The 15372-nt window shown below is 38.0% G+C and overlaps 1 protein-coding gene across 5 annotated transcripts in view; it reads left to right on the forward strand.

The window, feature by feature from the left end:
- GRM8 (glutamate metabotropic receptor 8) overlaps window positions 1-15372 on the forward strand; it is a 777053-nt gene that overhangs the window by 211471 nt on the left and 550210 nt on the right. The gene's annotated exons all lie outside the window — the stretch shown is intronic.

The raw sequence follows: 15372 nt of genomic DNA on the forward strand, positions 1-15372 counted from the left end.
TAGAACTAAAGCACTGCTTTTTTCCATCACAGGCAGAGAGAGAACAAGCGAGTACACTAATAAAGAATATTCCAGAGAGTTTCTCAAATCAAGCTAAATATTGAATGGGCAAAACAAACTTTCACAAAATTAGCTCATATGGAAGAAAGTCTCCTTTAAGAATTTTAAATAAAGTGTAATTCTTGATTGGGTAGAATTCTGTGTGGACTGTCACATGACAGGAATCATTTAAACAAGAATACAGCACCTGCTACTCCCAGATGTGTGGCTTCCTTTGCCGTAGGATGATGGGTATGCAGAGCAGAAATGCTCACATGAGGTTTGAGTCATGAGAAAAGAAGCATTTTTGTTCTTGAAATGGTATCTTAAGATGCCTCTTTAGCAAAGGCTGTCATGAAAAACCTTGGTCACCAGAAGAAAGTGGCTGACTCAGTCAGGGAAGGACATCACAGATGGGCTGTTGGAGCTGTGGGCAAGGACAGAGCCTGCTTTACAAAGGCTGTTGGCACCAGTTTTACCATACCATAGAGATCCTGCTACAGGAAACAGCCCAGACCTTTGGGGCAGAATCTCAGCTTCACCATTTTATAACTAAGCAACTTTAGGCAAATCACTTAGCCTTTCTGAGTCTTTTTCTCACCTGAGAAATAAAACCTCTCTTGCAGGGTTGATTGGAGCATGAGATGAGATAATGTCTGAGAAAGTACTTTTTAAACTCTTAAATGCTACACAAAGGTTAACTATTTTCCCATAATGTGGTTTATAATTGCATGTGTTTAGGTATTCCATGAGTCACAATGTTACCTCCAAAACCCAAGGCCTGATATAAGTTATTCTGTGACACAGATATTAGCCCTCTCCCCAGGTACAAGCATTATAAAAGGTTAGCACTATATTAAGTAATAGATCTATTGTTCTGCTAAATTATTCATGATATGTGTTAAGTGAATGATCGGTTTGATTGAAATAATCATCAGGTGTTCTCGGGACTCTGGAAAGGAAGCTGATAAATGACATAAGCTTCTTCAATGTGATGACTTTGCTCCCATTAAACATCAAGAAAAGCCAATTAATGGATTCACTGTGAAAAAAAAATGTCACTGAGTTCCTGTCTGGAGTTTTAAAGATATCATCCCTTCTTTGAAGTTATTGTTCTTTTAACAAATCAAAGCTTTTCAGAAAAAAATTTGAGTAGTGAGCTAATTCAAACATTTTCTGAAGATCAGTTTTTGATGGGAAGGAGAAAAATCCCATTTCTTTTCCACAGAAAAAGACACAATAATTTTTTTGTTACTCAATGAATGAATGAGTGGTTTTGGTTTCTTTGGGCCAGGGATTTTAGTAGTTGCTGAAAAGTTTTCTGCTGAACTCCTTGGGAAATAGGAGTCCCCTCACATCTATCTGTGACTTCACCAGTAAGTTCTGGAACCACACCAGTCCCCAAAACATGAGAATTCCTCTCGGGTACCATGATGCCGTCTCAAAGTGCTCATCTGAAGTGACACTAGTTTCTTCCCTTTCCACAAATACCTCCACAACCATCCCCACCTCTGTCATTCTCCCCATTTGCATGCTCAATTTTTTTGGAGTTGCATTTGTCTTTTCATCATCCAATATTTCTTTTATACAATATGTTCACAAGTTCTGATCTTTATTCCATTGATAGTATCTGGTTGAATTCTCACTTCCCCTGTGTCCCCCTGCCACCAGTCTAACCTAAGTTTTCATGCTTACAGTGTCATGGCCTTGACTCCACTGGTCTCTCTCCAATTCCTCCCAAGTCCTTCAATAATACCACTTTCACTACACCCTTCCTTTTTCTATGAATAGCCAATGCTCTCTTTTGCAGCCTGCATCAAGCCCAACTCCTCTCCTGGTGTAGCCTTCTTGTCAGGTATGCTTGCCTAGATTTGCTGGAATCCTCTGCTCCACCACCTAGGCTTTGTCAGATCAGCCACCTGCCTGCTCTTCCTAGCAGCTCTTAGGGTCGGTGCCCCCGGACTTAGCCTTTCCCCAGAGGGAAATTTAGGAAAGTTCAGAATCACGTATGGCAAGAAGCTGGCTTCCAAAACTGAATCTTGATAGCTTTGAAAACTCAATTTGGGGTTCATCCTTTTGTTTTTCTCAGTCTCGGGCTCTCCTTTTCTATTGTGAAAAAGCAAGTACACCCTGTGGAAATGCAGTAGGCCATTTCCATTTTGGTGGGAGAAGCATCCTCTTCAGCTTCGGTACCTGCAACCCTGAGTCTCTAGGGAGAGGGCATAGGGAAGCTAGGGTGGCATTAATAAAGCCCATGTCAGCAGGAAGGACAGACAAGAAATGGAAGCTTTCTCAGAAGGTCTGGGAGACACAGTAAAACTTGAGTGTCCACATGAATTAGCAACGGGAGGAAGAATTTGGGGAGAAGATGGAGGTGGCCCCAAAGCCAGAAATTATTAATCACGTTGGTAACTTGATCTGTTGCCACTCACCTAGAAACTTCAGGAAAATAGTAGGTTGAGTGAATTTTAAAATAACAGTGCTCAGCTCATAGACACACTTAAAAATGTTAATGTATTTATTTTTAAAAATGATGAGATAGCAAATTAATTCAAACAGTTGAACTTTGCAGTTTGTATTGGTTAATAAGTATGTTATTCTTCAATTAAATTATTAGATGTAACTGAACCAAATGAGATAACATGTAAAATACCCAGCAAAATTTCTTAAAGCTAGCAGGTCCTTAAGAAACAGGAGTATCTTTCCCTTTCCCTGATTTCAGCCATTCAAAGAAAATTATTCTCATAAGTAAATAAAATTTAAAGTCTCTCTGTGAAATGTCATGCTCAAGTGCATGGGAATCTGGAAAGTGCCCAAGAAGTTAAAGAAAAAAGAAGTAAAAGAATAAGGCCAGGTATTTGTTGCACTTGTCTCAGGTACACAGGGTAGGTGTGGAATATGGAAGCAGACACTTTCCATGGGAACATTTTTAGCCCTCACACCCAAGTCCACCCCATCACTACCATAGAATGATATATTTACACAGATGAGTCCCTATTTGAGAAAGGCAACATGTGGAACTCCAAAAGTACAAAATAGGTACATTATTGATGATTATTCTACTACAAAAGATTCTTTGCTCTCAAAAATACAAATTAAAAGTTCCTGCAACATGCATCTGTTGCATGAGCTGAATTCTATCTAGATGAAAAGAACATTAATATACCGCTGAGTAAATCTGCAAAAACTAGGAATTTCTGGTGTTGCTATTCTTGTCTTTCTTCTGGATTTGGAATTTTAAAAAAAGATATAATTCTTAATGAAATGCAACTTAAAAACTTCACTAATTCCCCAGCCTACGGTTGCATAGCATTTAGTTCCCATTTCTGTGGATCTTTCTCCCTATGTTCTCTACACAGATGGTCCCCGACTTTCAATGGTTTCTTCAGCTTTCTGATGGAGGCACAAAAGTGATGGCAGTAGAATCCATACTTTGCGCACTGATCTTTGGCTGTCCTTGATCTGGACTAGCCATATGGAAGATACTCTCAAGTGACACTGGGCAGTGACAGCTCCCAGCCAGCTACATGATCATAGGGGGAAACAATTAAAACTCCACAGTGTACTGTCTGCTAAGCTAGGATGCTCAATATTTGAGGTGTATCTGATGCATTATTCAACTTATAATACTTTCAATTTTATTTTATTTAGTGTATGTGTTCTAATTAGTTATCCATGACAACAGAATGCATTTCAATTCATTGTACATGAATGGAGCACAACTATGTATGTCTTTGGTTGTACATGATGTAGACTCAGATCACTTGTGCAATCATACAAGTACCTAGGGTAATGATGTCAATCTCATTCCACCATCTTTCTGCTCCCCTGCCTGCATCCCCTGCCTCACTCCCCTTTGCTCAATCCAAAGTTCCTCCCTTCATCCCCACCCCCATTATGGATCAGCATCCACATATCAGAGAAAACATTTGGCCTTTGGTTTTTGGGGATCGGCTTGGGTTTCAGGATGTAATCCCATCCTAAGCTGGGGAGCATCTGTATTCTTTTTGCTAAAATACACAATTCAAGCAAATTTCCCATTCATCTTGTTTTGTTACTATCCTATTTGTGATGAAATTTTGTATATTTTATATGTGGGAAAGAATTAGTATTTTGAAATTTCTATTTATTCTAATTGTTATTTATTACATGCCTTTGGGAGTCTAGGTGCTAACACTATTCTTTAATTACTTTATAAAACAGGGAAGTTAGTAAATATATATATATGTGTGTGTGCATGTGTGTAGTATATATAAACACACACACACACACACACACACACACACACACACACACATATATATATATATATATATATATATATTTGGCCTGCCTTAAAAATAAGACCTTAAAATTTTCATCAACTTGTGATTAAATAGTCATGCCCCTTAAGTTCCAAAAGGATAGGTGTATTTCTGGCTTGGAAATTACATTTTAGAAACTTGTTTGAAAACTTGCCTCTCAACATCTTACAATTTGCAGAAAGATGAAGGCAAGTCTTTGGGGGCTGAAATCCCCTAGAGTTCCTATTCTCTTGTCATGTCTAGTTTTTAAACACCTCCTGAGGATTTTGATAGCAGAAGAAAATATCTAGCAGTGACTTTTATGTGAGGCCAAATGTTAGAATATATAACCACTTACTGTTGACTAGGCTGAGGTAGTTTTTCTACTGTTGGTTAAAAAACAAATAGTCTTCAATGACCATTTTAAAAAAGGATCAACAGGAATCTTTCTAACCATCTCTCTCTACATATATATCCATCTTTATATATATATCTTTATAAACATATATACATCTATATATATGTGCATATATACACACATACCAGAAAGAAAGTTGCCAAGATCTTTGTGTCTTGTCAGATGCTTTAAAGAAAATACAAGTGGCTTTGATTTCCAATGTTTATAAAGAGAGAAGGGACATACTTAGCTTCATGGGTAGAAAACTCAGGACTAACAGATACCTGTACTGCATGGACAGAATGCATTACTAGCTGTTATTGCAATGAAGGATTATGGTAACTCATGTGTGAGTTAGTACCCTCCAAACAGCATTTATATCAAACAAATTGTCTTCAGAAAACATCTACAACAGGATGAATTTAGTCTAATACTTTGGGGTCTCCCATAAGTCCAGCTTTTTGCAATTGAATCTGGAATTCTTTCTTTACTCCATCTGTTCAGTTTTTCAAGAAATAAAAGGTTATCTTTCCTGTGAGATGTTTTTGGATCATCCTTTCTCTTTCTGAGTCTCCAGAACACTCCATCTTCTCATCATTAGAACCCTAAGCAGATAGTCTTGGAATATGTTGCTTAGTGAGTTCCTCGGAGTGATCCTGTTTCTTCTGCTTGCTCTGAGCCCTTCTACTTAGAACAGTTCTTGGCGTACAACCACCAGATAAATGAAAGAGGTCATACACGCAATGGAGTGGTATACACAAACCACCCTATGTGTTTAATGAATTGATAACTCCATCTTTTTGGAAGAATTCAAAAGCTAATTCAGATAATCTTTAGATAAATGTCTCCTCCAAATGCCCAGGTTCATTATAGTAGTTGCAAACATGGAGACAGCTTTTCACCAAGGCTATGATGGCAAAAGGTCCATTCACAGATGTCAACATCCTTCCAAATGTCTCCAGTCAAAATATTGATTGTTTCTGCCTCTTGCCCTCCCTCACTTGCTATTTCAGAATGTTATAGAACAGGAATGCCAAAAGAAAAGAATTGGAAGAAAGTAGATAAGGAGAGCAAGAAAGGAGGCGCAGAAGAATTAGATTTCTTTTTTCCATCAGCCAAAGCACGATCCTATCTTAGGATCGTGGGTGGGAGGGGCTAACATATGGAAATATTTATCTTTAAAACGGAGTTCAAGTGTTGTGGGGCAAAGTGAGTAACAATCCCTGAAAACTATGCCCATGATAACCGAGCCCTTTAACTTTGTATTAACTTTCAAATTCTTCAATTTGAGAACTGGGAAGTTTTAAGAGGCCAGAAAATGATTTCTCCAGAATCTGTTCTCTCCTACCAACCAGGAGCGTTGACAAGAGCAAGGAAAGCTTTTAATGACTCTCGCTCTTCCTGGGGCCAGGCTGAGGGAGTGCTGATGAGCTTAATTTGATGATATTATGCCATGACATTGTGTCAGTATGCGATGATGTGTTGCGATGGCACAGCGTCATCACGTGGTGACGCAACATCATGACGTAAGACGTCACAACGCCAGTCAAAGACCTGGCTCCAGAAGGGACTTAGACTTGAGCAACACATCTGCACTTAATTAAGACTAGAGATCTAAGGTGGGGTGACGGCATACCTGTACACTACAGGTTAGAAAATGCTTCCTTGTGTGAGTTATGACTCTTATTTGTTTATGGTTCCTTCTAGGAATTGTAGCCTCTCTCCTTGCAAAGCAGGTTTAGAAATAAAAATATGGTTTATTTAATAGACTGCTAAGACAGATTGTCCCTATGTCTGTTTTATCCTTGGACTATGAACTGGTGATAAATGTAAAATATGATTTCACAAGTTTTATAAAATATAATCTCTTAATTTGCGTATTTATTAAAAATTATTTAGTACCCCACAGAGCTCCATGTGAATGATTTATAATCGAAATTACTTTGTAACTAATACCTTTTGTATGCATCCATTTCATAATAATAATCATACACTAAGATTCCAATGACATTAAAATGTTAAAAAGGTGGAATGATTTGCAAACATAGTTCCAGTGTGTTAGAGAAAGAGAGATTAATTGTTCAATCCTGAGAAAGTGTTATATCTACTTTGTGCCTCAGTTCCACTGTCTTGAAAATGAATATAGTGTACTTTTTTCTGATTTGATAGGGATATTATATGGGCAAAGTATATACATTTCTTTGTGTTCTTTGAAACAAAGTGTTATGCAAATTTAGGGCAATATTAAGTACTTTCTTCAGGCTACATTGACCACTTATGACCTTACCATCAAATGGAGTGTTTTAGTCAGCTTTTTTTGTTACCATGACCAAGAGGCCCCACAAGAACAATTAGAGAAGGCCAAGTTATTTTGGTTCATGGTTTCAGAGGTCTCAGTCAATAGGTGGCAGACTCCACAGTTCTGGGCTCAAAGTGAGGCAAAAAAAACATCATGCCTGAAGAGTATGGTAGAGGAAAGCAGCTCAGGATATGGTAATCAGGAAGTAGAGAGACAGAGAGCGAGCTCCTCTTACCAGGGGAAAAAAATAAAAACCCCCAAATCATGCCCCTAAGTGACCTGGCTCCTCTAACCACATCCTGCCTGCCTTCAGTTGCCACCCAGTTAATCTCTTAGGGAACTAATCCAGTGATTGGGTTACACTTCTCATTATCTAATCATTTCACCTCTGAATTTTCTTGCATTGTCTCACTCATGAACCTTTGGGGGAAACACCACAGATCCAAACTATCACATGGAGAAAATTCGTTGAATTAAAACTAAGGTGGGTTTCATATTTCATACTTTGTTTTTACTACCCCATCCCCTGATTGTTTCAATGTTTAGATTTCTGTGCTCAGCTGTGAATTAGACACTGAAGTAGAGGGGACAGTGATAACAAGATTTTATTTGTGATGTTTAAAGTTTTGGTCACTCTTGTCCTGTGAATGTTGATAGAAAGGTGCATGTTTTCAACTAGTGAAAGGAAATTTACCACTTACATTAGGGAGAACTTAGTTTGAGCAAAGGTTCACAGTTCCCTAATCACACGTGGCTTTGGCAATTCACAATCGAGAGAATTTTGAGAAAGGCTAAGTGCTTCAAGGGTTCTTCGTTACTGATTTTCCATGGTGAAGTGAAGCGATTGCTTTGTTGTCTTAAAATTCACATTTTCCTCATTACTCTTCCTGTAACTCCAGTAAAAATGGACCCAAATTTTGTGCCTTCTGAAAGCGACACATGACTTTTTGATGGAGTTTGAAATGGAGGCTGATTACTTTTGAATACTGAAGCTCCACTGGTTGGCAGCTCACATCTGCAGCAGAGAAAAACAATTAGCAAATTTGTGAATTATCTTTGGTTTACACATTAAACAAGCAAAGTAATTCTTTATAACTTTAACCAATGGACCGTGTCTTGATTACAGGATATTGTTGCTTATTAATAAATGGGGCTATTTTTAGATTTTTGCCCAGTGCCTCTGCATCTCACTTGCCTTTTTTTAATCTTAGTCACATCACATGCCTCTGTATGGCCCAGAGAACTATTAAGAACTGTAAGGCATTGACAGTAGAACATCACACTAAGTACCCAGCCCTTCTGGTCATAGGGCCCTGTGCAGGTGCATAGGTTACACACCCATGTGGCCCTGCCAGTCATGCATCTGGCAGCTTGGATCCTGTGTGTCACCTCATGGTTCCTATAGTTTAACACCAGTTTGTATGATTTCCAACTTTGGATGGATCCATTAAGGTGAGTTTTGCTCTATTTATAATACTTTTATTTTTTTATCTGCAAATCCCTTAAATAACTTGACTTAATGGGATTTAAGTTAAAATTGAAGAATGCCTAGTGCAGATAAAATCTGAATTTCCTAAATTAAAAATTTTTTCCCCCAAATTTGTATGGTATTCAGAATAAGTGCTGCTAACCAGTACCTGACCTGAGGTAAAGAATGTGTCATTAAGAAATTGGAAAGTTTAATTGGTATAGAAATCATAATCTAATTATTTTTAATGATGTTTTCTTGATTCTAGGTGTGAGGTCAGACTTTCCTTCCAGAATTTTGTTGATGCTAATGATTACTCTGGAAACATTTTTTTTCCCTTAAATATAGCAAACTTTGATCCTGTTCCTCTCTGAATTGTTACCAATTTCAGATGGTAGAATCTGAACTAATGAGGCTTTGGTGTTGGTGTTTTTTTCTACCTGAGAAGAACTTTGTGTGTGTGTGTGTGTGTGTGTGTGTGTGTGTGTGTGTCTGTGTGTGTACATGTTTGGTGTAGGTAGATATCAGTCTGAACTTCATACAACACCTTGCTGAGGCCATTATTAACATGAATGAGTCTTTTGTGATCACCTTTCTTTTAGACAACTTCTTGGTTATAGTTTGTTTTCTTTCAGGCTTCCAAAGGAGTTCAAAATTCATTCAGACAAAATTTTCATCAATGCCTAAGTCGCCTCTGTAGTATCTCTCTGACAGTTGGGTTGTTCAGACTGTTCTTCCTCTACCCATACATGGAAACTCATTCTCATATGCCCATAATGTACATTCACTTATCATGCCAATTCATTCTTATTTGACTTCTTTGGCTCCTTTAGAGTAGGTCTGTTTTCATTTTATAGGCCACTTTGAAAATATTTAAAGATAGCTATCATATTCATCTTCAGTTTTCCTTTCTTCAAACTAAACACATCATTTTTATAAAAATGTCCTTTCAGTTGACAGAGGAAGCTTGAATTTTCTTACCCTTCTCATGTGAGAAATTAAATATATCTTTCTCTATTTCTTTAAGGTTCATTGCCAGTTTGTATCTTTAAAAGTTCGGAATCAAACCCTTTTGCTCTATGTGGTTAAATTACCACTGTGGAGAAGAGCAGGCCTCTGGCCTCCTTTCTCCAAGATACTTTTCTTATTTCTATTGTGGTACCTAAAGGGGGCACCAGCTTTTGGGTAGCCAACCCCATTGTTGATTCAAATTGAATTTATTGTTAACCAAAGCTATAGCGTCTCCTTCAAAGTAGCTGCCAAACCAGGCTTTTTCTTTTCTTTCTTTTTAAACATTCTGTACTTGAGCTGTTTCCTTTTTGGATCCTAAACTTATTTCTGTTGAATTTCAATTTGTTCAAATTGACCCATCTATTCACCCTGTCAGATCTATTTTGGTTTATATAACACATTTATCACCCCACTCAAATTTTTGTCATCTTCACCTTTTGGGACCTTGCTGTCTATTTATCTATGCCATGGACTATCTGGGAACAGGAGAAGGTCAAGGATAGAACCCTGTGGTTCAGTTTTCTGTCCAAGTTGAGATCCTTTCCTTTGTCACTAGCCTTTGGGTTGAGCTGTTCAACTAGTAACTAATTGTCCTAGAATCCAGCCTACATTTTTTCCATTTTTCCTCTTTGGATGTGAAAGACCCTGTCAAATATTTTGGTAGAACCTAGCATACGTTATTGACTGTATTTCCTGATGAAACAGATCAGTAACTCCTTTAAAGTAAGCTATGAAGTCTATGTACATAACATAATATATCAAGGAGTTTGGTGAAGAGAAAAAGATACAACAAATAATTCACAAAATCAGTCATCCACAGTAGTAAGACAACTGCATCTATCTACATGGGAAGAAGGTCTGGGTGCAGCTTTGAGTTAGTTTTCTATTTACTAGAGGAGCACATCATCATAACAGTGATTTATAATAGAAGAAGTAGGATGGGGTAAGAAGTAGGATGTTGTAGGTAAGTATTGAATGGAGGCCAGAAGTTGGTAGAGTGATAGTACCAGGGTGAAGTGCTCCAAAGTTCACTTTCAATGTACTTGTCTGTCTTTGATTATTAATATTGTCATGAAGGTAAGCCAAGACAGACTTTGAATCTTGACTGGGGTTTTATAGTAGTGTGATCCTATATCATTTAGGTACAGGATACCTACTTTTTAGAGTTACTGTAAGGATTAAATTAGAAGTGGTCATAAGTACCTTCCTTAGTCCATGACATTGTGTGAGATTAATAATTAATCCTGTTAATTAATTAAGCAAGCATTAGCTGTATGCTTTATGGCAGATAATAGGATTTTTTTGTATAATAACTGAGAAGCAATGTGCATTTTTCCTTCTATTAAAGTGTATATATATACACACACACCACATATATAATTAATATAAATAAACATATCTTGCTTGATCTAGCTTGGATCTACATGATTCAATTAATATATTTATTATTTTTCAACCAAAAGCATTGAAACTTTAGACTGAGATTGTATATCAAAGGCCAGAACAATTGGCTTTGCTTATTACATAGAACCAAAAGATTTCAGAGATGGGAGGAACTTTATAAATAATAAAGTCCACTTCGCATATATCCTAGATTAAGAAACTGAAGCCAAGAGATGTTGAATGGTTTTATAAAACCACTTAGCACATCTTAGAGCTAAAAGCAAATTTGCTTGTTTTTTTGACTCGTATTCCTAGCCAATCAGTATTAGATATGTTTCCTACAACATCACACTTACCAAATGCCTATAAAGGTGTCTTGAACCCTCAGATTTGTGATACAGTGTCACAAAAACCATAAGGAGGAAAATACCATCCTGACCGGATTTACTGATTTTGAGTATGCAAATTACTAAAACTTAAAAGGATATGAAAAATTTCAGTGATAGGTATACTTTTTGTGCATTTGAAATATCTTGTAATAAATAATAAATTCGTCAAAATTAGTCACTCTTTGTAGTCATAGTGATGTTTATGTTGTTGAAATAACAAGTGACATTCAGAGATAGAATCTATAAACCAGCCTATTTGGAAAGGGAATTTCTGATGTAAGGCATAACTGAGGAAAGATCAAACAAACCAAGGCCTAAAATGAGAAGCTCAGTTTTATTTTCATGGAAAAAATCAGCTAGTTATTTGGGTAGAATCATTTCTGATAAAGAGGTGGAGGTGATGCCCAAAGAATAGGAATAAAGAAATGAATACTGCTATATTGTTGATTTGAAATTCTCTTCCACTTGGTGAAAGGTATTGCTAAAGGGAAAGATTCTCCTTCAAGGAAAGATTACTTAAAAATTCAAGGTTACTTTCTAAATCTCACATAGCTTGTCTATGTGCCAGATTTTTCTGGTTTTATTTTTGTTCTTTTTGTCTTAAAATGTATCTTAGAACACAAGTTCTATGATTCCTGCTTTGTGATATGTTATTAGTCCCTGTCCCATTTGCTGGGGCCATTGTAAACAAGGGGGCTATTAGGGCGGACAGCTGGACAAGGAACAACCTCAGAGGGAGCTGCAGTTCGTGTATGGAGAAGAAAAAGAGAAGGGACTGGGCTTTCTGTCTGAGCACCAAAATAGATTTTAGTGATTCAAGAGGCAGAGAACTTCAGAGTCCCTGAACTTAACCTCCTCTGTTTTGCAAATTAGGAGACCAAGGCCCAGGGAGAGAAAATAATCTGCAGATCACCAGAGTTAATATCAGAGTTGGGCTTCAAACTCAGGTAATTTGATTACAAATTTCAGTTGGTCATTCTTTTTCACTAAAAATTTTAATGAGACAATGCATCTCTACAAAAGATACGCCAACGTAAGAAAGAACTATGTGCCTGCGCCTCACTTAGCCATGCTAAACCTCAACCTGTTTAGAGGTTTAGATTTAGGTTTTTAAATACATAAAATTGAGGAAGCCCCATAAGACACATCCTTTATCCCCCTTCCTCTCCTTTTCCAAGAAACAGTAGCTACTTAGTATCCTTATCAGGTCTTTCTGATTTTACTAAATGTGGTCATGCCACAAACAACACCCAATATTATTCAGCACTTCATAATCATTATCAGTCTACACATAATCTCTATTTCCTTGCTTCTTTTGCTCAATATTATATTTCTGAGATTTCTCTGTGTTGATACATGTAGTTCCAGTTCATTCATTTTAACTGTGAGTGGTATTTCAATGCACAAATGTGCCACAATTTACCTGTTCTTCTCTGTTGATAGGAAGTCAGTTGATTTTTCATTGTTAGATAATGTCACAGTGAACATTCATGAATTTTCCATCTGCACTGGTGTGTGTTTCTTGCTGGTGGGCTATGGAAAGGGTAGGGAGCTCCTCAGGTCAGCAAGGCCTAAGGCATCTGGAGCCCCTGGACTTTTAGCTTCGGGCCCCTGGAAGTTTCAAGTACTTAACATGGAGTATTGCACAAGCCCTTGACATTTTCCCTTTCTGCCTAGATGTAAAAAAATTAGGAAACACTGTTCTAAAGGAGTGGTTTTCAAACTTTAGCATGCATCAGCATCACCTGGAGGCCTTATTAAAAAGATTGCTGAGCCCCATCCCCAGAATTATGATTTGGGTATCTAGACTGGGGTCCAAGTATTTGCATTCTAATAAAGTCCTAAGTGATGTTAACTTTCCTGGTCAGGGGACCACCTCTGAGGGCCACTAGGGTATATCTCTAGGACTTGAACTGTGAGTACCAAATGATTATTCAAATACATTTGCATTTTTGCAAAGCATCTTATTTTTGGATATGATATAATCTGGAATATAATTTTAAGATGGAAATGATAAGATTCTATAATAACTTGGAATTTGAAAGCTTTTGTGTCAGAGAAAGAGGGAGAGCATTTATGCATGCTCAGAAACAACTTCCCCATAATAGTAAATTCTGCATTCCATTTTGTGTGCAAACCAGAAAGAGGACTTTAAAAAGACAATTAAATGAGAAAAGCAGTCCTCCCTTCCTTCCCCTGTTATCTTTATGGAGTAATCAATAGGTCTAAGACCCACTCACCAAGGAAGGAAAAATAAAAAGGGAAATGTTACAATTAAAGCTTTGACAACCCTCAGCAAGGTTGAAAAGTAATCCGAATGTGCTGTGATCCACACTTCTTTGGGGGTCTGCTGAGTCTCTTTCTGTTGAGGTCCTTGCTCATTCCTGTCTACTATGGTTTGTCCCCACAAGGTGCTGGAAGCCTGGTCTGTAATGTAATGGTATTGAGAGGTGGTGGGTCTTGAAGAGGCGGGGCTGTGGAAGGTGACAGGTCATGGGGCCACCCCTCTTGGAAGGGGTTAACGCTGGGCCCAAGGAGTGGGGTGGATCTTGCAAGAAGTGGATCAGTTCTTGTCAGAGTAGGTTGTTCTGAAAAAGCAAACCTGGCTTCTCCCCTGTCTCTTTCCTCTCTCCCTATGTGACCTCTCTCTCAAACTTGCTCCTGTCTGCTGTGTTGTGACTCAGCATTGCAACCATCCCAAGAGGACTCCAGCTGTGGTTGCCCCGTTTTGGACTTTCAGCCTCCAAATTGTGAGCTAAACGAACCTCTTTTCTTTACACATTAACTAGCATCACCTACTCTGTTATAGCAACAGAAAACTGATTAAGACACTATCCCTGCTGTTGCATAAGCCTGGGTCAATGTGCCTGGTTTAAAAATCCAACACTAATAGTCTTCAGATCAAATTTGTATAACCTATTTTGTGCTATTTAACCTGGAGTCACCTAATTGTCACTACTGGGTAAGTGGAAACATTTCTTTCACAAATTCCTCTGTATATAGGCATCCTATGTTTCTTACCAGTAATATTATGAGAAAGTAAGAGAAAGAGGGAGGGCAGGAAGACTGTTTATCTTTGTCAAGCAAAATTCTGATGGAAGGCAGCATTTCTGGTATGCAAGATGGGATAGAACTTGGGAAGTACATCTTTCAGTTCATAGATTTTAAAAAAGAGTCAATAATCAAGTGGTAAAACAACTTTTAAAGACAACAATCTCATACTTTAGGAGAGCAGGAATATACTGTTGAGCTCCGAATTTCAAGGGCTAGATAAAATAAATCCCCAGGTTTGTAGATTTATTTGAAACAAATCTCATATTTGAACATCTAGGTTTAAAATTATATTTTGTAAGTGATTCAGAAATAAAACCCAGAAAGTCTGGATCTATACCATTCAAACCATTTTTATTTAAAAATATAGGATTTATATAAAAGTCTATAAAATTCAAAACATATGATTAAGATAAAATCACGAAACTCTTTAACATATGATATCATACCGTAAATGGAGATTTTGTGAAGCTCTTTCACAAGGTGAAATCCATGTTGGTCTTATTCCATGTACCACTCTTTGACCTTGGACAGGCTCTGCTTTTGATACCAGTCTACGCTATGTTGTCAAATTATTTAATCTTTCTTAGCTTCCTCATCTGGAATAAAAGCATAGTAACAGTGTCTGTCCAGCTGCTGGGAGACTTAAGGGCATGAACTCTCCCTCAGGACTACAGTGGTTTCCTCACTGTCCTTGCAGCTTCTCCAGCCTGTCCTTTGCAGAGGTCCTTTAAAATTCTGCCAGGTCACCTTATTCCTCAGCTCAAAACTCTTCAGTGGCTTTTCATTTTGGTCAGAGTAAAGGCCACCAGGACCATCACCATCTGACTTCTGTACCTCCCTGACATCACCTCCTTGTCCCTCTGCCTCATCATCCAGCCACCCCGGCCTCCTGGCTGCTCCCTGGATACACCAGGAGCGCTCTTGGGGTGGGTCCTCGGACTCATTACCTTACCTCCTTCAGGTCCTCATTCAGGTGGCATCTTCTCAGTGAGGCTCAGAGCGTCCTTCACAAAATCTCACACCTGCCCCTTTCCCCTGCCCTCTCTACC

Source organism: Sciurus vulgaris (assembly GCF_902686455.1).
Source record: "Sciurus vulgaris genome assembly, chromosome: 8".
Classification (NCBI taxonomy): domain Eukaryota; kingdom Metazoa; phylum Chordata; class Mammalia; order Rodentia; family Sciuridae; genus Sciurus; species Sciurus vulgaris.